The 23,481-nt window shown below is 44.8% G+C and overlaps 1 long non-coding RNA gene across 1 annotated transcript; it reads right to left on the bottom strand.

Annotated features, from left to right (window-relative positions):
• Nucleotides 1-15,339: 15,339 nt before the first annotated feature.
• On the bottom strand, nt 15,340-19,931 carry LOC306639336. The gene is made up of 3 exons (XR_013757625.1): nt 19,609-19,931; nt 15,635-15,715; nt 15,340-15,461 (listed from the first exon to the last, which is right to left on the bottom strand). It is a non-coding gene; the product is annotated as an uncharacterized lncRNA (long non-coding RNA).
• Nucleotides 19,932-23,481: the final 3,550 nt, after the last annotated feature.

The raw sequence follows: 23,481 nt of genomic DNA, 5'->3' as shown, positions 1-23,481 counted from the left end.
AAGTCTTATTTACAGCAACAGAAGGTGTACTGGAATTTGCCTCCCAAATCTTACTGTGCCAGCCCCATTCTGCAATATCACAGGTACTCCTGGTCTCTGGAATATTGCAGATGTGAGCATATCAAGCAGGAAATAGTCCAGCCTCTTTCCTAGGAGACTCCAAAGGGAAGGATGGAGAGGGCTAAGGCTCAGGTTCTGCAGGGTGGTATGACTGTGCAGAACCTTCAGGCATTGATTAGCACATTTGACTCTCATGTGAGGTCATGAGAAGGGCTCAGGTCCAGTGACTGGGAAGCAGACCAAGGGCAGCACCTTTCTGAGGCCTGATAAGAGGTGTGCTCATCAGGACAATGAAGAGGACACCTGGGGAGCTGGGCAGGGTGAGGAGCAGTGCTTTGAGGAGAGAGAGGATTGGTGGGTCAAATCAAGTTGAGGTCATTGAGATAAAGTTGGAAACTTGGCATCTGGAGTCCTGGTTCAGGTCCTGCCTGCGCTGCCAGCTGGCTGATGACCTTGGAGAAATCTCTGCCCCTCTAACTCTCTCTTTTCTCCAACCAGGTTTGGAGTAGGTCACAGATCTCCAAGTCACTTGCAGTTTTCTATTCTTTTGTTCAGGGCGGAGGGGAGTGGCCAGAGGCCTGCAGATGAAGGTTTGTGGCATGATGCAAAGAGAGCAGGGTCTCATCACCCACAGTACAGGTGAGCTGTCACCCTACGTTGAAGAGGGGTCCCTTGGAAAGTGAGGGGAATAGAATACTCATAGGAAAGGAACACCATTCAAAATGTCCCTAGGAACATTGTTCAAAAAGTCCCGTGGTGATTTCTGAAGGTAAGCAGGTCAGGTCAGGAGCCCCCTGTCTGGAGAAGCTCCAAGTCTAACTCTGAGAGGACCCTGCTCTAGAACTTAAATAACAACCCCCAAGGAAAAAGGGAGAGTCCTGGGCTCTGAACTTGTTGCAATTTTTCTGATCTACACCATTCGTGACTACCGGAGGTCTCCTTCCACCTATAACCAACACATTTCCTGCTAGTACTTAGCCCCTCCAAACCCTATGAATCTCAGCCCTAATAGTAGACAGGTGTCATTTTTCCTCCTGAAAATTTGGTGCCCACTCTCCTGGCTAAATCAAGCACTGCTGATCCATTGAGGTCTGGCTCCATTTCTTTTCCATTCTGCATTCCTTTGCATTTGCTTTCTTTTGGTGCTGCTTTACCACTCCATGTCCTAATGAACCCCTTCTACACTTTTTATGTTTCCCTCCATTTTCTCCCTTATACAAGGGTGCTGTTCACATCCTCCCACAACACTTTGGCTAAACCATGACTGGTACACGACCCAAAACAAAAACCATTACTGGGTTAGGATTTGCTACCTCATTGCTATGTGTATTGGGTCCTTTATTGGTGTTGGAGGCTTCTCCTTCTATCCTCTCCTCTCTAGATCTTCTCTGCACTTAAGTCTCTGGATCATAGGACACATTTTGCTCTTTTGCTTCTACAGGCAACACCGGCCTGCTCATTCTTTAGAGAGAAAAGATCCCTTCTGGTCTCCTGCAGAGGCAAACTGCCCAAGACCCTCCACATTTTGGTTCAACTGGAACCCAGGTGTCCACCACCACTGAGATTGTAGAAAGGGACACCCTCTCATTCTCTGGGGACTCAGTCCGGTGACAGGAGACATCAAAGGATGCTTTGATCTTGACCACCACTCTAGTCCAACTTCTCCAACATGGGAGCTCCCCAGTCTATTCCACTGGACTTCCACCTTGGGATGTCTCATGTATAGTTATAAGACTCTCCACTTCCAGCCAAACCTCCAAATTAAACACTTCATTAGGCTTAGTACCCAGTGTGGCCACTGTCAAAATTAGGCAGCATAAGTCCATTACCCAAATTCAGAATTTGGACCTTTGACTCCCAAATCCTCTAATTTTAGATAATTTCTTCCAACAAAATGGCAAATGGTTTGTGGTTCCTTTTCTTCAAGATTTCTTTTGCCTTTGCTCAAGGCCCTCATTATGACAAACTAGCTCTCTTATACAATTAATTCTCACTGAGTCCACTCCATAAGCCCCCTGGATCATGGCCAGAACTCCAGCCTGATTCTTCACTTACCACCCCCTCCAAAATAGCAGATGAACCCCCAACAAAAGTAAGTAAAGCTAGAGGCTGGAAAGAAAAGTTTCATGGACAGGAGTGCCTGAAACTATCAAAAGATACTGTCAGAATCACAAGCCTTTTTCTGAGATCATTTGAGACCTATAAATCTTCCTAACCTGTTACATAGGGAGGTTTGAAAGAGGACCCAAAGGACAAAGGGGCGTGTGAGGAATTTTAAGAGCACAACTAACTGGCAAACGTCCTTCCTAAAATTAAAATAGTGATCCAGAAGTTAGTATCCCCCATTCTGAGTGAGGCCCAGCCAGAGGTCATGGAAGGAAAGGCAGAGACTGCTGACCCCTAGAGATTCCAGGATCTGGGAGATGTCGCCTAGCTAAGAGACAGTTTTCTCCACATAGACAGCCACGTTCTGTTCTCTTTCATTAGTTCAGAGGGGAGCCTCATCCTCAAAAGTAATAGTGGGGGGATGACCTCATCACAGTTGACAGAAAGGAGATGCCTAATAATTTTCTGCATCCAGACCTGGCCTTATGAGCAACTGGGGAAATGAAAAATGGTTAAAATGCTCTGTCCAGGAGCTTTTGCCCTTGAAGCTCAAAACAGTAGCTTTCCTTTCTTCTTAGTTTCTGCTAGATCTCTCTCTCTCCTAGGCTTACATTCAAAATGTTAATTGCAAAGGCCTCCAGAGCATGCAAGATTTACAAGGCTTTCAGAGAACCCATGAAGACATAAGAAAAAAAGTATCACTTAAATCCAAGCCTCCTCTGACTCCGCTGGCTATCTTGACTGTACTAGCCTGCTCTCCTAACAAGTACCTCCCAAAATGCTATAGCACAGAAAGAGAAAATGGAATAAACTGACCCAAATCTAAGCTAAAAGTGCACTCTGATTTGATAAAGATGTTCTGCATGATCTTTTACTAAAGTCTTATGGCCATGTAATTTTTTTGGAACTTCTGTTTTTAGAATAATTCTACATTTTTGAGCTTATTTTGTTGTGGTAAATTCACATTTGATCCTGTGCACCTAAATTAATATATTTTTTGATCAGGTTTTTATTTTACCTATAAATATTTTTGCATTCTCTCTTTGTTCAGAGGTCACTTCTTCAAGGGTTAACTCTAAACTACATTAGGAAAACTCCTTTTACAAGATCCTAAGAAGGACATAGACCTGGTGGTTTTGGGAATAAATCTGGTAGCCATCGAGGACAAATAGCAGGCCTTCTGAAATCTTTGACTTCAGTGTCTGTCACGGCTATAGATTTACACCTAGAATTTCCAATTGTACCAGACTCTCCTACATTTAAGTCATAATGTAAAGTCTGATGAGCTCTATTTTAATTTCTAACAGGTTAAATCTAAGAGAGATTTTTAATAAACATTTATCACATTGCCTCCTGCTTGTGGAGCTCCACTTACAAAAAGTTACAAAATCTTTGTTTCTTGTCTGTTCTTGTATGTGTGCACACTGTATATCCTATTCTTGTTTCTACATATGTGTTTGTGTCCAGAGATCATGTACATAGTATCAAAATTGGTGAATAAATAAGTGCTTGTAGATTAAAATTTAAATAAGAAATGGATCCAAATATCTTTTAGTTTACATGACTTAAAAGAGAAGTACAGTTTACATTGGGAAAAAAGACAAATATAAAGATGTTTTTTAAAATTACTAACTCACAGGATTTTCTAGGTGGTCACACAATTAACAGAGTATTGGTTTCTATAAAATATCCAGGATATAATATCCAATTGTCCTAGGATTTTCTTCACCAGGAAAGAGGTACCTAGTTCTGTTAACTACACTTGTCTAATATCTTGTCTTTTAAAGTTAAAATGAGTCAATTAGATTTAACATCAACATCAATGGGATTAATCATAAATGTGTTTGTTAGCAGAGATATCTAATTAATTTGCAAAGTAAAAGTGCTAAAATATCAACTGCTGAATTTAAAATCAAGTACTCTTAACTTCTTAAATTCCATAATGTAATACAATTAAATGTTAGGTGTGCGCTCATAAATTAGTACATGAAAAAATTTTGAGATTTTTTTTTTCTGGGTCTTCACTAAACAAGATGATTAAGGCTTAAAATTCTACTTTCATACACTGTTCTACAAACAGATTTTAAAAAGGAAAAAAATCCACAAAGGATGATAAAATACTGTTGTTTTATTTGGACCCAAGAGAACTTCAGTTTCCTGAATCAGGCTTGAGGCCCCCTCAGAGCCAATGGTCCTGGACTTCTGACTCCAGGAGTGACGTCAGCAGTGAGGGGAGAAGGGTCAGAGCCGGCCACTTGGGACCCACTCCTCCACCTGCCCTGCGTCTTTCATTATCCAAGCTGAGGAAAATTGTATGTGCAAGGTTGCCTGTTCTAAAGGTCTCTGCCTGTCAGCCCCGGTGTTGATGATCCTCTCCTGTCTGTATCTGTTACTGCCCCTTTAGGACATGGGACATATTACACAGGTCTTACCAGTAGGTTCTTAAAAAAATACACAGATAACAGACATAAGGACTGTTTTAAAATATGAATTTTTAAAATGGTCTAAAACTTAAAAAAAACAAAGAAAGTTATAGGTATAAAAATATAGTTCCTGGAATAGTAAATTAAAAGGTAAAGGAAATGTTCTTTATAAGAAAGTGTTTTGTCTGATAAAGCCATATTCTTGTGCTAAAGTCCAAGATGAAAGACAAGAGAAAACTAAGAATGTACATAAGTTGCAGAATGTCTAAGTCAGTAACAGGATCATGAAGGGTAAGTTTCAAAAAGTTTGTGTGTAACTGAAGTGGTTACATATGATTATCACAATCAGGTGAAGTTATTTAAGGCTTTTTCCTAAGGTCAAACATTCATGTACTAATACAAACCAAAGTTTAATTCTCTTTAAATTGAAGTAACAAGGATTTCTTAAAACACTAATCTGCTCTTATGTATCAAAATAATTTCTTGTGTCGGTTAAGTTTCATTATTTAGAGACGCTATTCTTAAAGAAATTAGGATTTGAACAACTCTGGTTAAACAAAAACTGTTGGTTTAGGGTACTATACTACACTACAGATTCTGAATTATCCTTTCTGTATTCATACTTTGGAGTATACAAGTCTTTAAAGTATAAGGTTAAGAAGAACATTTTACCAAACTGATGTTCTTCAAACTAAGGTTTAAAGTAAAGGTTTGGGATTATAAAGATTATGTTTCTTGGTTCACAGCTATTATACAAACTAAATATGATTTTACTCTTGTTAATTTTATTTAACATTCCCCTTGTAAGCTTAATGATTATCTGTTGGTGCCTTACAGAAGTACAAAATCTAGTATAGCAATCTGAGTTAATTTGAGCTAATAGGCCATCATCTATAAAACAGACAGGACGTAAGTCTGACTTCCAGCACTAATACTGACCCCAAATAAGCAGAAGGGCTAAATAACTGTAAAGTTATAGACATTAAAGTTAAAACCCACTGTTCTTACTTTAAGATTCATGAAACTACCTAACTGGGTGCTTAGGATCAAACCTTGGAGACTGAAGTTCAGAAATAAAAGGGCCAAGAAAGAAAATAGCCAGTATTTGGCTCTTGCTTTCTGAGGTCAGCTTGAACCCAGGAAACAACGGAACTTCTTTATGGGCTTTGCATCTCTGGGTCACATGACTTCCTGATCAGGGAGATTAATGAGGCCCTGGAGAACAGAAAGCCAACCAGTGTACATGCTGCAAAATGGTGGGTAATTGGAAAAGGGAGATATCCCTGATGATTCCAAGGGAAATCCCATGGTCGAGGAAAACCCAACCCATCCTGGCAGGTGGCACTAAAGGAGCTAAGAGGCTGCTCTCAAGTTTCCAAGAGTGACCCACTGAGAGAACTCAGCTGACTCTTAACAGTAGATAGGAACAAGGCCAATTTGACCAGCTTGGTCTCGAACACCCAACAAAAACAATAACCAAAGCACAGTCATACCTGGGCATTTAAAAGAAAAGACAGACGTTCTTTTCACAGAACTTAAGAGTTAGCCCAACAGCCATGGTGCCCCTAAATTCTGGGGCATTTTTCCTTTGTGACGTTCATATTTATCCCTGCCTACCAAAAATTGGACTGGCCTCTGCATCGAGGTCTTCCTTACTCCTCAAATTGATATGTTACCTAACAACCAAAGTTTGCCTAAACCCATTGCAGTGCACACCAGACACAAGACAGCCCTTCATCTTATTCCCTTACTCATAGGGACAGAGATATCCACTGGGATTGGCACGTCTATTCACTACTACAAAAAATTGTCAGAAAAGGTTATTGAAGAGAGGTTGCTGAATCAATACTGACTTTTCCAAACCAATTGGACTCTGTGGCATCTGTCCTCCAGAAAATCATCAGGGCCTAGGTCTCCTTACTGCTGAATGTATGACCTTTTCCATGGGAAAGAATGCTGTTTCTAAGTATACCAATCAGGATAAGAGAGACAGGTTAAACAGGTCCAGGACTGCCTGGACAACAAAGATGAGAACTAACTGATTCTTGGTGTCCTCATGGGGGGATCTAAGATGATGCACCTCCTGGTTCCTTCTCCTTACATCCACCTTAATGTTCATCTTTTTTATAATAACTTTTCTTCTGTGTATTTTAATTTCATATACACACAGATGCTTAGTAAGGTGCCCATTTAGCTCAAGCTGCTTCCCAGGAACATGTCAAAGCCATTCTCCCAGTGCACTCACAATCCGTGCTCCTGAAACCACAAGAAAGGCACCTATGATGTCCTCGAATCTCCCTCTGTATATGTTCCTCTTCAGCCTCAAGCACCTACAAGATCCTACAAGAGTATGAGACACCACAAATCCCCATATTCTCTCCAGGATCTCTGAGGAGGGTTAGGTCCTTCTACATGGCCCCTTTTCAGCAGGATGCAGCCAGGCAAGGCACTGATGCTCCTATTCATTGACCCCTTTCACAGACAAGATTGAAGGATATGGAAAATAAAAACCCCCAAGGAGAAAAGGGCATTAATGGGCTCTAAACTGGCTGCAGTTTTCCTTATGTATAACCATTCTCCTGTGGATCAAGGTCTCCCTCCAGCTTTAACCAACACATTTCTTGCTGAGATTCAGTCCCTCTAAACCATACAAAACTCCAATGCTCATTGAAGCCTGTTGCCATTTTCCCTCTTGAAAATGTGCCCCTCTCCTGCCTAATAAAACATGGCTGATCCATTGTTGTCTGCCTCCATTTCTTATTCTTTCTGTATTCTATTTCATTTGCTTTCAGAGGTAAACCATGTTGGCAGAATCTCAGTAAAGTCTAGGTCCAAATTCTCAGGATAGAGGCTATGGGACCAGAGTGGGAAGTCAGGGCTGAGGGCTGTAGGAGGAGCTGTTATGGAATCTGATGGAGCCCTAGAGGCAGCCATGAGAAACCATTTGGAGAGAGAATAAAGGGCCTTAGTCACCCTGCCCATAGACAATGGCCTGAGAGTGGGTCCCTTTGGGAGTTGAGGGTATTGCATCCTGGTTTACACAACAGATCCAGGAAGGTTGGTCTTGATTAGAACACTATTTGCCGCCCCCCCCATTTCATTTATCAAGAACTATTTTTATGTCTGAGATTTCCTAAGGTCGAATCAATTTTGGAACTGAAAACCCACCCAATGAAAAAGTACGATTTCAAGGGAGCCCCTGGCAGTAGAATCACATAGTTCACGTGGTGGGTTGCAGAGATGTCCCAGCCTCCAGCTAGCCCCACCTTCCATTCCTCAGGTGAGCACCATCAGAATTTGGGATGCCTCTTTCTATTCCTGTTTATCCCAGGTAATACTGAAAGGTCAGGGGAAACACTGAGTCCTCCTTAGACTCCATTGGGCTGCCTGTACGAAATCAGGACTCACCCAAGACTCATGCAGTAAGCAGCTGGTCTTTTACTTGACTGTGGCCGGGCCCCAGCACGTTTTAGACAATGGCTCAAAACGGCCACCAGAGGGAACGTTTGACTTTCAAATCCTCACCGATTTTGACAATTACTGTTGCCACACAGAGAAATGGTTATAAGTGCCTTATGTTCAGGCCTTTTGGGATTTGCACTCTCATCCTTCCCTTTGTTCTACCTGTCCTACTGCCCAAGTTCTCCTAGCCAGAAAAGGTCCCAAACCCCTCCCACACTGCCCTTCTGCATCCTCCCCCTCATTTTCACCTACACTGGAACTACTCTCAGCTCCACCCTCCTGTTACCCACCTCCCTACTCAGGCCGACTTCCTCCTCTTCTCTCTCCTCTCCACCTACAGCTACAGCTCCCCCTCCTCCTCCTTCCCCAGGAGGTCCCCCCTCCTCCCCACCTCGCTCCTCTCTGGTTAGCACCCACACCCGATCTCATCAGTCCCCCACCACCACCCAACCCAGAACTCCTTTGCCCTCTCTGGGAGGTGGCTGGCACAGAGGGCATTGAGTGGTTCCATGTCCCCTTCTCACTTCAGGATCTATCCCAGATTAAGAAGAGCCTAGAGTCTTTCTCTGCTGACTCCTCCACTCATATTAAGGAATTTAGATATCTCTCTCAGGCTCATGACCTCACCTGACATAATGTCTATGTCATTCTCTCTTCCACTCTTGCTCCAGATGAGGGGACGCATGCCCAGCTGGTGGCACGAGACCATGCCAACCAGGTTCACCTAATGGACATAACTCTCCCCATGGGTGCAAAAAGAGTCTTTTACCTAAACTCCAGCAAAAGGAAATTGTATGGTACTTTACTAAAATAATTGACGGCCATGTCATTTTTCCAGGACTCTTGTTTTTTCCTTAAATTCTATAATTTTTGAGCTCATAACATTAATGTTTTTTGATCAGTCTTATTTGTATTCAACTCAAGTTTTTGAACATCTGTTACATTGCAGTGGAGATTCACCTGTAAAAAGTTACAAGGCCTTTGCTTTGGTGCTATGTGCATATCATGTTGTCTGTCTGTTGTGTGTTCAAAAATCATGTACATGATATCATAATTCACATAGATAATGAGTGCTCAAGAAATTAAAATTTTAAAAATGGATCCACATACCTTTAATTCATGTGATTTTAAAAGGTTCAATTTAAATTAGGTAAACAAAGGAAAGTAAAATGTCTTTAAAATTACCTCACATGTCTCAAGGTGGTCAAATTAATAAAATGTTGATGTCTATAAAATGTCTCACATCAATGGTTTCTAGGACTTTTCTTCAACAGGAAAGAGATGGAACATACTGTTCAATACACTTATCTTGGTTTTTACAGAATAAGTCAATTAGATGGGACATATATGATTACTCAAATGTGTTTGTTAGAGACTCTGATTAATTTACAAAGTTAAAATGCTAATGGTTAATATAGCATCAAGTACTCCTAACTTCTTAAATTCCATGGGATGATATACTGATTCTTTATGTGTGCTTTCATAAATTGGTGAACAAACTGATGTAATTCTTTGTAGGAAGGGTTTAAAAATTTCAACTGTGTTTCAATTAGAGTACTGTAAATAACAAAGTATTTCATCCTATTAAAATTAAGTAATTTATCTAAGTTCAGAAATTTCATAAGGGTTGTTTCAAAATGTGAACAAAAAATGAGGTTAACAGGAAACAGATGGAAGGTTCTACATATGGAAATATATTTAGTAGGAAAAATGTTTCTGGATAAGAAAGTGTTTGTGTTTTGAAATACATAAGGGTCTAAGTAAGTGCTAAGAAAGTCTTGTGTAATTAAAGGGCAAATTTCAACAAGTTTGTATGTAACATGTTGTTTATATGTATGTGAGACAATCAGTTAAATCTATATAAGGTTTTTCCCCTAAGGTCAAATATGAATGTACTGATATAAAACAAAGGTTTAATCTACATATTAAACTGACAAGGATTTCTGTAGAACACTGATTTGCTCTTAACATTCTGTCTGTTAAGTTTTATTCTTTAGAGCAATTAGTCTTAAAGAAATTGGGGTTTATACAACTATGGTTAAACAACTGTTAAAGTATTGTACTACATTATGGAGTCTAAATTTTTCTTTGAAAACTAAACATGGTCAGTGGAGTGATCACTCTTCTTTGTATATTAAATATGTTCATATCTTCCAGGTACACAAGTCTTCAAAGCAGAAAAATTATCAAGCTGCTCTTCTTCAAACTAAACTTGTCTATGATGGTAATTTAAACTTACAAGAATAGCAAATTTTATTGGTGGCTTATTTATATTATTTAATGTTCTATAATAGGACCAATTATCAATAAGGTATATGGTGTCTTTTTACACTGAGGTAAAAATTTTAAATGTATTTTTAAAGAAAGATGATAACCTGATCTATATAAAGATTAATATTGTAAAATAAAAACATTTGCCACTTTTCCACACAAAAAGAAAGTTAAAACTCAGCCTTTCTTTAATTTATATTTTAGATACAATGTTATATTATGTTAACTAATGTTTATATTAGACTCTGAAAGCAAAATTTGCAAACTTTGTAAAATAACATTTAAGGAAGAGTGTGAAAGGTAGTAGCAGAGGATAGGACAGCAGTAACTGAGACTGGGGTCTCTGATGACCTCATGGCTGTGGCATGCATGCTGCCTGGAGTGTTCCTGTGCCAGGGCACAAGAAGCCTGGCTGCTGTGGTAGTGCCCTGCCTGGGGAGGCTCTGTGCAGGAGTCCTATCAGCTCTGACATTGATCTCAGCACACAGCTCTTGGGCAGGAAGGAATTATTTTGCGAGACAACCACAATGTTTCACCAGCTCCCTTCTCTGGTTCCTGTACACCTGGCAGTAGCTTTGGACAGTGGGCTTTCTTGAGAGCTACACAGAGTTCCTAACGTTGCACTTTGCAGCTGTGAAAAAGTTACATAGATGCCCTAGTTTCTGTAACTTTCCTGAATACAAGGAATAATGCTTACATAGTCTTTAACCTGATAACAAGACATATATAAATAAAAATTGCTGACTTAACTCTTTAGATCTGCATCTCCATCAGAGAACAGAGCTCCATCTGATCCCAGCCTAATCTTCAAAATCTGTGTTAATAAATCTTTATTTTCCAATCTTCCTTTACTCCTCACTGGACCTGAGAGTTTGGTCACACTGGTCATGGCAAAAGAGTCAAAAATCAATTTCAGAATTAGAACAGTTTACCTAAGATTTGTGAAGAGCCCTGCCTTACCTGAGATAAAGTTCTGCCTCTCACCCTCCTGCATGTTAGAATGGCTCCAGCTTCTAGACTTCAGCTCATTTAAGGTTATATTCAAAAGACTGGTTTTGTTGTAAACTTATTGTGATCTCAAACAGGGCAAATAATACAGCTCAGTCAAAATTCAATATACCTATTACACAAACTATTACATGTTTTACTGTTGTTAATTCCATTTCATATTTTCCTTGTAAACTATATAACTGTTGCTTGATTAATGTTTTGCAGAACTACTACTTCAAAAAAAAACAACCTAAATTAATTTCAGATAATAAACCATCACCTATAGGACAGATAACATAGACCCCAATTACATAAAATGGGGTGAAAAACTATAAAGTCATAAACAATAAAGTTAATGCCCAATACCCTTACTTTATGACTGGTGAGACTGGCTTCCTGGATGTATAAGATAAAGCTTAGAGATTGAGATGAAAGGGACCAAGAAAAACCAGTATTTGACCCTTGCCCTCAGAGTCAGCCTGAATCCAGAGAACAAGAGAACTTCTCTAAGCAGCTTGCAATTCTGGGCCACTACCTCATGATCAGGGAGATTAATGAGACCACTGGAGAATGAAAAATCAATCAGTGCACCTGCTGCAGAGGAGGGTCATTGAAAAAGGGAGACACACCTGATGCTTCCAAGGGAAGCCACCTCATCAAGGAGACACTACCTGGTGAATGGCACTAAAGGAGCTAAGAAGCTCCTCTCAAGTTTCCCACGAGTGACCCCTGTGGGAACTCAGCTAACTCTTAAGAGATAAGAAAAGGTCAATTTGATCAGCTTGATCTTTAACACCTAGCAAAACAGTTAAAACCAAAACATAACCATTCTTGGGCATTTACAAAAAGAAATAATAGTTCAATATAACATAAGATGTACACTTGTGTTAGCCCCCTAGAATAAGTAAAAACGGGACTACAAAAGAGAGATTCCTGGGCAGATGTGCCTGATAACTATCAAGAGAAGCTGTTAAAGAGTCAGAATTTTTAGTCAGTTTAAGGCCTTCCGATTTTTCCTAAGCTACAACAGGTAAGTTTAATTTACGTTTGCTAGTATGATTATCTAGCCATAAGTCACAGAAATAATATAGAGATCTCTACTAAACACAGGTTATACAAATAAAAGAATATTTTACAAAACTCAGATAACATTAAGAAGCTTAACTATACTTTCTGGGGACATCAGTGACATTAAAAATTAAATGTTGTGTTTAATTCCTGATAACTCTGACAATGTTAAAGTTACCAAATAAAGGCTGTGTCCTCTCCAGCCTTTGTGAGGCCTTGTAATGGGAACAACTTCTTGGTTCTTCCACCTCCTGGTGAGAGATTGACTTCCTCTCATCTTCATGATATTTATTGACTTGTTCCAGATGCTGCAACATTTATTCTGCATTAATCTCATTTCAGTACTCATGTCTTTTTGTTTCTCTCTCGTAGAAGAATCCACTCCCAGATGATACAACAGGTCATTTTCCTACCAGTGGTGGTCAAACTCTCCTTAGCCTCCTCAGTCACCGCTTCCGGGTTGGGGGCAGGGGGACTTGGTTATGCAGTCACCACCACCCAGAGACTAGAATAGCAACTCCATGAAGCAGTAGAAGCATCTGCTGCCTCTTTAGCCTCCCAAAAAGACAAATTCTGTTGCCCAAGTTTCCTTACAGAACCACAGAGCACTAAATCTCCTGACGGCAGACAAAGCGGGGAACATGCATATTCCTAAGAGAAAAATGCTGCTACTACATCAGTGAAACTGGGCTGGTAGAAAAAAGAAATTGAAAACCCTCAGGTGTCTGAGTGAAAGACTTAAACAGCAGCAATTAGATGGCCCCTGGCCCAGTTGGCTGAACTCCACTCTTGCCACCTAGCTAACCTGCATCCTTACTCCTATATTAGTGATAGGACTCCTATTGATGATTTGTTCCCTGTCTCCTCAGTTCACCCGAAATGGGATCAGCACGGTTGCTAGAGTCACTGTCAACCAAATGCTTCTGCACCCGTACCCACCTTCCTACCGTTCCACATCTGAGACTTCTCCCCACAACACCCCCCTAATAAACAGGAAGTAGCCAGGTGGACTCTGGAGCCTTATATCATCAAAAAGGCCAGAATGTTAGGGCAGTCCGAGGCGGCGGGCTGGGGGTGGGGCAGGCCATGAATGGGCACCAGCCCGCCCAAGACCCAAAGGAACAACGTATCAGGCACTGGTAGAACCTAATCCTGCCTCACACTTGCCTGGCAGGCAGCAGAGTCCCCAGTCAATCCCAGAAGGACACCAGGCCCTCCAGCTTCCCCTGCCCACCCCGATTATTAACACACTGTCCAGCCAGGGCTGCGCACAACTTCCCTGGCCCTCCACCCCACCCCTGACCCTAGGGGACCTGTGAACCTCATCCGAGTGCCAGTCCAATGAACTTCTTTTATAATTACATCTGGCCTATATGTCCCTTGTTTACTTCCATCTGATCTTACAGAGGGGACAGCATGCTTGACACCAAGACACCAGGAGCTCCCTCTCAGAGGAACTCAGAGGCTAAAGTGACTTGGGAGAGTGAAAGGCATTTGCATTCAGTGACCCATAAGGCAGAAATGAAAACTTCCTTGCAGCATGTCAGTGGTAGGAAAGGCCGATGACAGTGTGGCACATTAGAGATCTGCCTACAACCATCAGAATGTCACCTTCCAGGTGTCAGGGGGTCACCACAGAAACCAGCATGTATGCTGTTGTTTTGTAAACGTAGAAGTTTGGAAACAGGTGCTTCTGCTCCTTGGACTCAGTCCTCCTCCCCTGAGTGACCATGGAGCAGCCTCCTGACTCTGGAAGCTTCCTACCAAGGCCATTTCCCAGGCATGAGTTCTGTGGCATCAGTGGTGACAGCACAGGGAGGACTGAGCATTTTCAGGGTGAACGAGTGTTGTCACGTGGCTCCGCATCACCCTGAGGGACCCCACTGGCCTTGGTGCCCAGGGGACACTGCTCCTCCCAGCTCCATCTGCTCCCTGCCTCCTCACCCCTCCACCATCACTGCCAGAACCACTCACACCCACCACTGTGTCCTCGTGCACATCTGCCAGCTGTGGCCTGTAGGAGAAGCTTGCTGACATGCTGCTATGGCTTGGGAGGGGTGAGGGCCCCCCATGCACAGATTGGGAATAAAGGCTGGGTGCCCAGCTTGGTGCTGTTGGGAGGTGGTGGAATGTGTGGTGGTGGAGTCTGGTGGGAGAGCCTCAGTCCCTTTGGGGCAAAAGGATTTATTTAAGCCACTCCTTTGGGGATTGTTACAAGAATGTGGTTGTTAAAGGAGCAAGCCTGTCCCCACCCAGGCCCATCTACACCTGGTTCAGAAGTGACCACTGCCTTCCACAAGTGCGCCCATGGTTGCCATGACTACTTGTTAAAAACAGAGCCCATGTGGGTGCCAGGCTCTCCAACCTCAACACCATTAGCTGAGTAGCTCTCCTTTCTCCAAAGGTGGCCTGTCTCAGGCGTTCCTTACACTGATGAAGAGGTGACCAATACACATGGTGTGTGCTCTTGTGTGTTCCTGAGGTCAGACGTGCCTGGAGGTCAAGAACGGTATCATGTTCACGATGCTGCCCACTTCCTGCCATGACAGACCATGTAACACATCCATAGATGCTTAATCCACATTTATTAATGAAGGGGTGATGGAAAGAAGAAGATGCCGCCTAGATATTCCCCCCACCCACAAGCCCACAGTCAGAGAAGTGCAGGTGGACTAGTGCACAAAGCCTGCGCAAAGACACCCATCCACAAGCACACAGGGCACACCCCCCAGGGAGGGACTCAGGTGCTGACATACATGAAAAACTCCTCTCCATGCAACAGAAGAACAGCAGGATTCATGGGGCTGAACTTGAAGCATGGAGTGCAGGTTGCTGAGCAAGGAGGGACTTTGCCCTTAGATTGTCAGGAAAAGAAGGACCTGGGTTGTAGAGCAGAGAAGGGGGAGGTCTTCTTTTGTTGCAGTGAAAGATTCTTCTAGAATCTTCTAGAATTCTTCTAGATTCTTCTAGAATTTTTCATTTTGCTGATCTGCACACTGGATCTCACTTTTTGCCTCTACCTCTAGGACCCTGGGATGAGGGCTGGTTTTCTGTAAACTTAATTTCGACATTCACGTTCACCTGAAAAATAGGCACACATAGAACACCAGTAAGCATGAAGGAGACAAGCAGCTGCAGGACCAGTGGGCCACCAGACCCTCCAGCTTCTGGGCAGGGAGTGAGGCGCCTGAAGGCCCTCTAGAGTCCACCCAGCTGGGGCATCTTTCCACACATTCAAGAGTTCCATGACTCACGTTAGTGGAAGAATGTACGGTGATATAGAGCGTGACAGCTGCGCACAGAAGCACCGCTCCATAAATCAGTATCCCAGGGAGCTGGAAGCAGAATGGATGGAGAGGACGTGAGAGCTGTTGAGATAGTCCACACAGCTCAGCTTGAGTCGGGTCTCAAGGTGGACCATCTCTGGCTTCTGTCAAATCCCCCATCCCCTCCCAGGTTTATGGGAGACGTCTCCTGGGGATTCATGAGGCCAAATGGGGTGGAGAGTTGCTCTTTTATCCCTCAAGGCCAGGCCTACTCCACGGAAAGGAGAGAGAGAATCCACAGGGAACTGGAAGGCACACAAACATGTCTAAATCAAGCACCAAGGTTTGGAGTAGAAGGACCTAGTCAATTACACGGGTGTTAAACAAACACCTTTTTTTTTTTTTTTAAAGAAAATTCTTCCATTCACAAAGGCCTCCTGGGAATAGGGTCCTCCCTCCCTCTGAGGTCTTCTGAGAGGGAAAATAAGTCATGGCTGACACAGTCCTGGAGCCCCATTCTCAGGCGCCTTTGCAAAGCTGTCATGCAGGGCACCCTGTGCTCTGCTGTGAGGACTGAGGTGTAAGTTGGGGCTTGGGGACGCTCCCTTTCCAAGATCAGGCAATGGCAGAAGTGACATTAGAAGCCCAGTTTTCTGCTTCCGTCTTCCTGCTCTGCATTCTGTGGCCCTGGCCTTGGGTGGGACTTGCCTTCCTGACCTCCCCTGCTTCCTTCTCCCCAACCAGCATTGGTCCATTATTTCTCCCAGTGGGCAGTGGGTGCAGCCCTGTGGTCCGTTCCCAGCAGGAAAGTTCCAGGGCTCTTCCATGCCCTGCTCTCCGAGTAGATGGGAGTCACTGAAGGTAGGTTGAGTGAGAGACTGCAAGGAGCTGGCCCTGGGCACAGTGGGAGAGAGCCGGGCCCCTGGGGGTGGGTGTGACTTGACTCCTAAACCAGGGCACCATGGAATGGTTCTGGGATGGGAGGAGCTCCACGTGCTTCTGAGAAGTGACATGGACTCGGTGCATTGGTTCTCTGGGGAGGAGTTTTTTCTAGGAAATTTGGAGGGAGAGTGTCCCCAGGTGACCTTCTGATTTAACATAAATTGCAGCCAATGATTTCCATGAATGGCAGACACACTAGAGCAGACAAGGTCATTCATCTGATGAGGCAGATTTATGAGGCATCAAACCTGTGCCAGGCATGGCTCTGGGAATGTGGTCAAGAATTGGGCATGAAACAGCAGACATCTCTGACCTTCAGGGGCTTCAGTGGGAGGAGCCAGGAGGTGAGCAGGACCAGGAGGAAAGAAGTCACCATGTTGGGTGTGGGAAGACTCTTCAGATGTGTAAGAAAAGAACAGAGGAGAGGGAGTAGGGTGCTGGTGGGTGTTTGGGATTTGGGGTCCAGATATTAGAGTTTTCAGGTGGCCTCCTTGAGAAAGGGAGTGCCTGGCAACCATGTGAAGGAGGGAAGGAGGGCATGAGGTTGTCATATTGTACCTGCGGGAAGCACCTGCTAGTCAGAGGAAGCATTCCAGGCCTGGAAGTGGAATGATGCCTACTGTGAGTGAGGGGCCTCAAAGGGGCAAAAGCAGTGTAAGGTGGCAGTGGTGACCAGGGATGGAGGGCTATTTGTGGCCAGTGCCTTCAGGCTCCACGAGAAGACTGGCTGTGTTTCCTGAGAAAAAATCAGAGTGGAAGGTTCTGAGCAGAGAAGTGATGTGATCGTGTGCATCAAAGTGTTCCTGCTGGGTGCTGAGCTGAGCACAGCTGAGAGGTGACCAGCATAAGGGAGGAGAGTGGAGGCTGGTTCAGTGATTGACATGGGACATGCTGGGGAGCCGTCCAGCATGGCCATGAGAAAGTGGGGGAAAGGGCTGGATTCTGCATGGGTTTTCAAGGAAGCGCCAACAAGATTCCCTGAGTCCTGGTCTGTGAGGGTTTCTGTGGGTGTGTGTATGTGTGTGCGTGTGTGTGTGTGTGTGTGTGTGTGAGAGAGAGAGAGAGAGAGAGTGAGAGGGACACAGAGACAGAGAGAACTGAAGATGATTTTATGTCTTGCCCCCATCTCTAAAGGGATGCATTGCCTTTGACTGGAATAGGAGAAAAACGGAGAGGTTTGGTCAGTGAAACCTGGAGGTCAGGTCAGCATGTAGACTGCAGGTGACAGGGAAGGGGGAACAGTCAGTGTAGGGAATCAATGGTTGTGTCAGAAAGATGAGGACTGATTTAAAAGGAGATAAACCCCTCCAGTGCCTTTCCCTCCTTCACCTGCTGTCAGCGTACCTGCCTCCAGGGAACTGATCCTCCCTACCAGCCATGGTTAATGACGCCCCTGGCCGCTCCCTTCCTGCCTGTGCCCCTGGGCAGCTGCATTCCTGCCTGGGACACTCCACCTCTGGGCCACCATTTGGTCACTAGCCAGGCAGGCATGATGTGGGGCAGAAGACATGAGAAGGAAGGAAATGTAAAATGTACAAAAGGGGCAGGACACCCCACTTTCTCAGACACCCCCACTTCCTGGGACACCAGTCCTCAGGCCCTCCCCTTCCGAGAAGTCTATCTCTCTTCTATCCTTTAAAGAAAGTTTTCTTTCTACTCTTGCCGTGGCGTTTCTTGGGTGTTCCGTCTTCAACACCAGGGAAATGACACTCGGCCCTGATTCTCTCACCAGTATGAACGTGGGGATTTGGGTAAAGGAGTTGAATAGTGGAGGGGCCAGACCCAGGTGCAGGACAGATGTGGCTGGAGCTGTGTACTGGTGTGTCATTGGGACAGGAAGGTGTTCAAGTGCCCACAGTGGACGAGACTGACGAGGCAGTGAGTAGAGAAACGGGGACGGACCAAGAGTGGAGCCTAAGGCTGGGGAGAGAGGAGGGCCAGCAGAGCAGACGGAGCAGAGAGCAGCGGCCAGGGGGGTGGGGAGCCAAGTGAGGTCCTCAGAGAGGGGATGACGGGGGACGGGAGCGGAGCAGGGAATGGGGAAGAAGTGAGGCTGGAGGTCTGACGAGGCCCAAAAGGCTCCCTGGCCAGGCATCTGGGGACGATGCTATGCTTCCATATGTAGCCAAGGGCATGAGTCAGCTGTGAAGGTCAGCGTGTGGTCAGGGCCATGAACACTGACTGTGAGTGGTGCCCCCTTCTGCAGGCTGTGTGCAGTGCGCCTTCTTTGGGGGGACTGCATGCAAACAGGGCCTTGGCAATGCTGGGGCTGCGTGGGGGCTGCCTACAAGTACAGGATGCTGATGTTCCCACCAAGCCTCTACCCTCATTCCTCTGCCAAGCACAGAACCTGTGTCCCGGTGGGCCTGAGCTCAGCCTGAGCCTCAGCCCTTGTCCAAGAATTAGGTTCAAGATGGAGTAGGAACGAGAGAACTGGAGAGGTGAGCTGGAGAGTCCTTTGGAACATTTCTTCTCTTCTTCCAAGAGGACTAAAGAAATAAGGGTGGTACTCACGGTGGGTTTAGGGTCAGGAGAAGGCTGTTTGCTGGTTTTGGGACATGGCAGGGGCACAACAAGTGTCCATGCTGGTGGGAAAGTGCCCGTGAAGGGGCAGGTGGACAGTGGGGAAGGAGGCTGGGGGAGGGGAGGGAAGAGAGCGGGAGGAGATGGGAGGGGACACGGGAGCTGTGCTGGCCCAGAGAGGGAAGTTACAGGGACTCAGGGGTCATGTACAGACCCACCTTCTAGAACAAGGACCCAGTCCTCTCCCAGGTCACTCTCATGCTTCCCCCCAACAGCCCAAACCCACACCCAAGCATCATGGACCCCCAGGGAGACACACCCTGCCAAGAACTCTCTGTCTCCCATGGAAACTGAGTTTTGTGAGATATTAGAATGTGTGCCCCAGTTTTCAGAATTGAGGCTGCTACTCGCCCTTCCTGACACCAGCCACCAGGTTGAGCCCCTCCCATGGACTGTCACCCAGCGTAGATTTCCCCTGAAATTCAAGAGGCACTTACCACAGGCATCCTGAGGAGTCAGGGGTGCGTCAAGCGCCTGCTGATCTCCTGCGTGGCCTTCGTTGTGCTTACAAAAGTTTAATTGAGAAAGATGTCAGTTTAAAATAACATCAGATCTCTAAAACATTCACCTGAGTAAGAAGCAATTCATGAGCTGTGTCATACCAAGTCCCAAACAGCAGAGTGTTCCAGGGAGGAACAGCCGAGGGGAAGTGTGGAGACAGGACCCTTTGACTTCAGGGTAAATGTGAAAGCGAAAGGAAGACACCACCTGACTGGCCGCACGAACACAGCTGCTATTTTTGGAGGTTCCCTCCAGGAAATTGTTTCCTCCCAATGCAAAGACTTATTAATGTATAAATCCTGGGTGGCTCCTGTCCTGTTTTGGGCATTCCCACTGTAGGTCACCTAGGCAGGATGGGAAGAAGGCATGAGAAGAAAGGAAGCCTGAAATCTGTGTTTGGGAGTTGCATTTTCTTCATATGCTTTAATCAAACCAGAGAAACAGATGTGAGAATCCAGCCGCCTCATAAATAGTCAAGCGTGAAAGACACGGCACAAACCTGACAGGATTCTGGGCACCTCAAAACACAGCCCCTGGGAAAACAGCAGGACCAGGAAGGTCACTGTCTTCTCTCCCCAAGCAGGGAGCCAGGACCTCACTGGAAAGGCTCCTCCCTGTGTCTGGAAAAAAGGAAAAGTCAAACTCTGAACCCAGAGTCAGCAAGGCTATTAAACAAATAGGCCGTGCTGAGCTCACGTCGGTTTATTACATTAGATCATCCCTTTTTATCCGATCATGCTTCTCCATGACTATTCACTTCCTCCTCCAACCGAGCATAAAAATACGCAGGTTCACGGTGTTGCTAGGTCTTCATTTCCTCATGAAGGCTTCCACAGCAAATGAAACTTACATTGAATAGGTGTGTGTGCTTTTCTCTTCTTAGTCTCTTCTGTGATGGGGACCTTAGCCGTGAAGCTAGCAAGCAACGCCACTCTCCTCACCAAATCTTATTTTGATTTTGGAAAACACAGTTATTTTTCCTTAAAGATATTATTTATGGTAACATCTAATGCACGGTTTTGTTTTAAAATGAATACTTTTAAATGTCTCCATTTTTGTTTCTACAATGGTGAATATCAGCAAATAGAGCCCAAATGAACAAATGCTCTTTGAAAGTCCTTTAAGTTTTTTTAGGGTGCAATTATGTCCTGAGAGAAGAGGGTTTGGGAACTCTGGTCCCTCCTCAGAGCCCTGCAAGGCCTCCCAGCACCGACAGAACGAGGTTGTATTTCGGACCTGGTATTCCAGGCCTGGTTCTACTGCCCTTCAATCTCTCTTTCCAGTGTCCAGATCTCAAGCCCCCAGTCAGTCAGTTCTCCATGGCTCCTGCCCTGGACTTACCAGCCTTAGGCATCTACTCACTCATTTTTCAAATACCATGCACTAAAAGCAGATCACACCCAGATCTTCCTCTGTAGATAAAAACCAGATACCAGAGACTCCAGAGGCTCAAAACAAAATATACAATATAAGGTAGATGTTGGCATGGATGTGGGGAAAAAGACATACTTTTGCATTGCTGGTGGAGTTGCAAATTGGTGCAGCCACTCTGGAAAGCAGTGTGGAGAATCTTCAGAAAACATGAAATGGACCCACATTTTGACCCAGTTATCCCACTCCTCAGTTTATACCCAAAGAACTTAAAATCAGCATACTACAATAATGCAGCCACATCAATGTTTATAGCAGTTCAGTTCACGATAGCTAGATTGTGGAACCAACCTAGATACTCTCCAACAGATGAATGGATAAAGAAACTCTGATATATACACAATGGAATATTATTCAGCCATAAAGAAGAATAATATATGGAATTTGCAAATAAATGGATGGAATTGAAGAATGTCATGTTAAGTGAAATAAGCCAGTCCCTAAAGGCCAAATGTTTTCCCTGATAAGTGAAGAATGATGTATGGGGGGGTGGGGGGGCAGTGAGAGAAGAATGGAGGAATTTTGGATTCTGTAGAGGGGAATGAGGGGGGTATGAAAAAGGGTGGAATGAGACAGACATCATGACCCTATGTACGTGCATGATTACATGAATGGTATGAATCTACATCATGCACAACCATGGAAACCAAATGATGTACGCCATTTGTGTACAATGAATCAAAATGCAGTCTGTAAAAAATTTTTTTTAAAAAGATGTCAGTGGGGCTGGGGATATAGCTCAGCTGGTAGAGTGCTTGCCTCACATGCACAAGACCCTGGGTTCAATCCCCAGCACCCCCCCCAAAAAAAATATGTCAGTGGTATCATATGGTGTACAGGACCATACAGGTTACGTGCGAGTCAAGCAACAGGCTACGGGAGTTCAGAACAGAACAGAGCAGAAGGAGCAAGCAGTTATACTTTTCAAGTAGCAGCGGATTTCCTCAGGTGACAGCTTCTTATTTAGTTGTGAGTCTGACAGACGAAACTTCTGCCCACCCCAGGGAAGGGCCGGAATGTGCCAGATGAAATCGAGAACTGATGTCCTCGCAGATAGTACGCAGAGCATCTGGAGATGCTGGGGTGGCTTTGCAGGGGCCCGTGAGGGACCTGGAACGAGAAGAGAAGGAAGCGAAGACAGGAAGAAGAGGGGACCTAGAACTGTGGAGGCCAGGTATCTGGAGAAGACAGTTCTGTGGCAGCAGCAGGCGAGGAACTAGGGTCAGAGACATTGGGTCCTCAGCGATGAGAGAAGCTGCTCTGCTTCGCGGTACTGCACCTGTGCCAGCCCCCGTGACGGCCGCTTCTAGGTAATTCTGCCACCCAGAACTGCTTCGCTGAGTTCAGCTTCAGGAAAATCCAGGAAGGAGCTGTTGAAGTCCAGCAAAAATACAGAGATGAATCTCCAATAAAGGAACTTTTATTTCAGAGTAAACAAAGAATAGGGTTGCTACCCAGAACACACAAGCACAGGCCTGGTGCCCTCTGCTCGTCCAGGGAACAAAGGAAAGGTAGGGGCTTTTATAAAGACTGAGAAGTCTATCCACCCACGTTATTTTGGAAGAAAGTTCCTCAGTACTTCTGGCGCTTGTGGGGGGCCGGTGAGCTCTGATGAGGGCGTGGTAGGTAGAGCTAGTTAGTAGAGCTAGTCTTCGGATCACAGCTGCAGTTTGGTCATTGGTGCCACAAAAAACAGTCTTAAAGACCATTTAGTGCTCCCTGGTTCAAGCTGCATCACGTGGTCTCTGCCTTCCTGTTCACAGCGCTCACTCCTGCGCTCAGATCTTCCCCTGGGTCTACATTCCCCATTCCATAAGAACCAGTCATATTGAATTAGGGCCCACCCTGATAACCTCATTTTAATTTTGGTGCAATTGCAATGACTCTGCCTCCATATAATTTCCCATCTCCCGTTAGTTTTCTGTGTCTGGAGCCCCCTGATTCATACAATTGTGTTACTGCAGCGCAAGTGTTTCAATGCATCGAAGTCCACCTCAACCCCCAAATAGCTAACTCTCTCCCCTGCATGCTTTCACGATGGGGTCAGTCTCTCCTGCTCAACTCTGCATGTTAACCATTCACAAAGTCTTCATCTACAGCTGGTAATCCATCCCCTTCAAGAGTGAAGACACCAAGACAAGAGTAACTAAGGTATTTTCAAGATGTGCAGAGATATTCAACTGCCAGATTCACAACATCCCCTCCTAGAGTGGCACCTAGAAGTCTCCAGTCATTGCCCTACATCTTCCAGACACAGGGGGGCCTTACAGGCAGATCACCCCATGATGAGACTACCCCCCAAAGCAGTAGTAATCATCCCATGGAAATGAGTTCCCCCAGGATCCTGAGCAGCCAGTGGAGATTGCTTCCTCGGGCAA

Source organism: Sciurus vulgaris (genome assembly GCF_902686455.1).
Source record: "Sciurus vulgaris genome assembly, chromosome: 11".
Lineage (NCBI taxonomy): Eukaryota > Metazoa > Chordata > Mammalia > Rodentia > Sciuridae > Sciurus > Sciurus vulgaris.
This window is presented reverse-complemented; position numbering and strand designations above follow the sequence as displayed.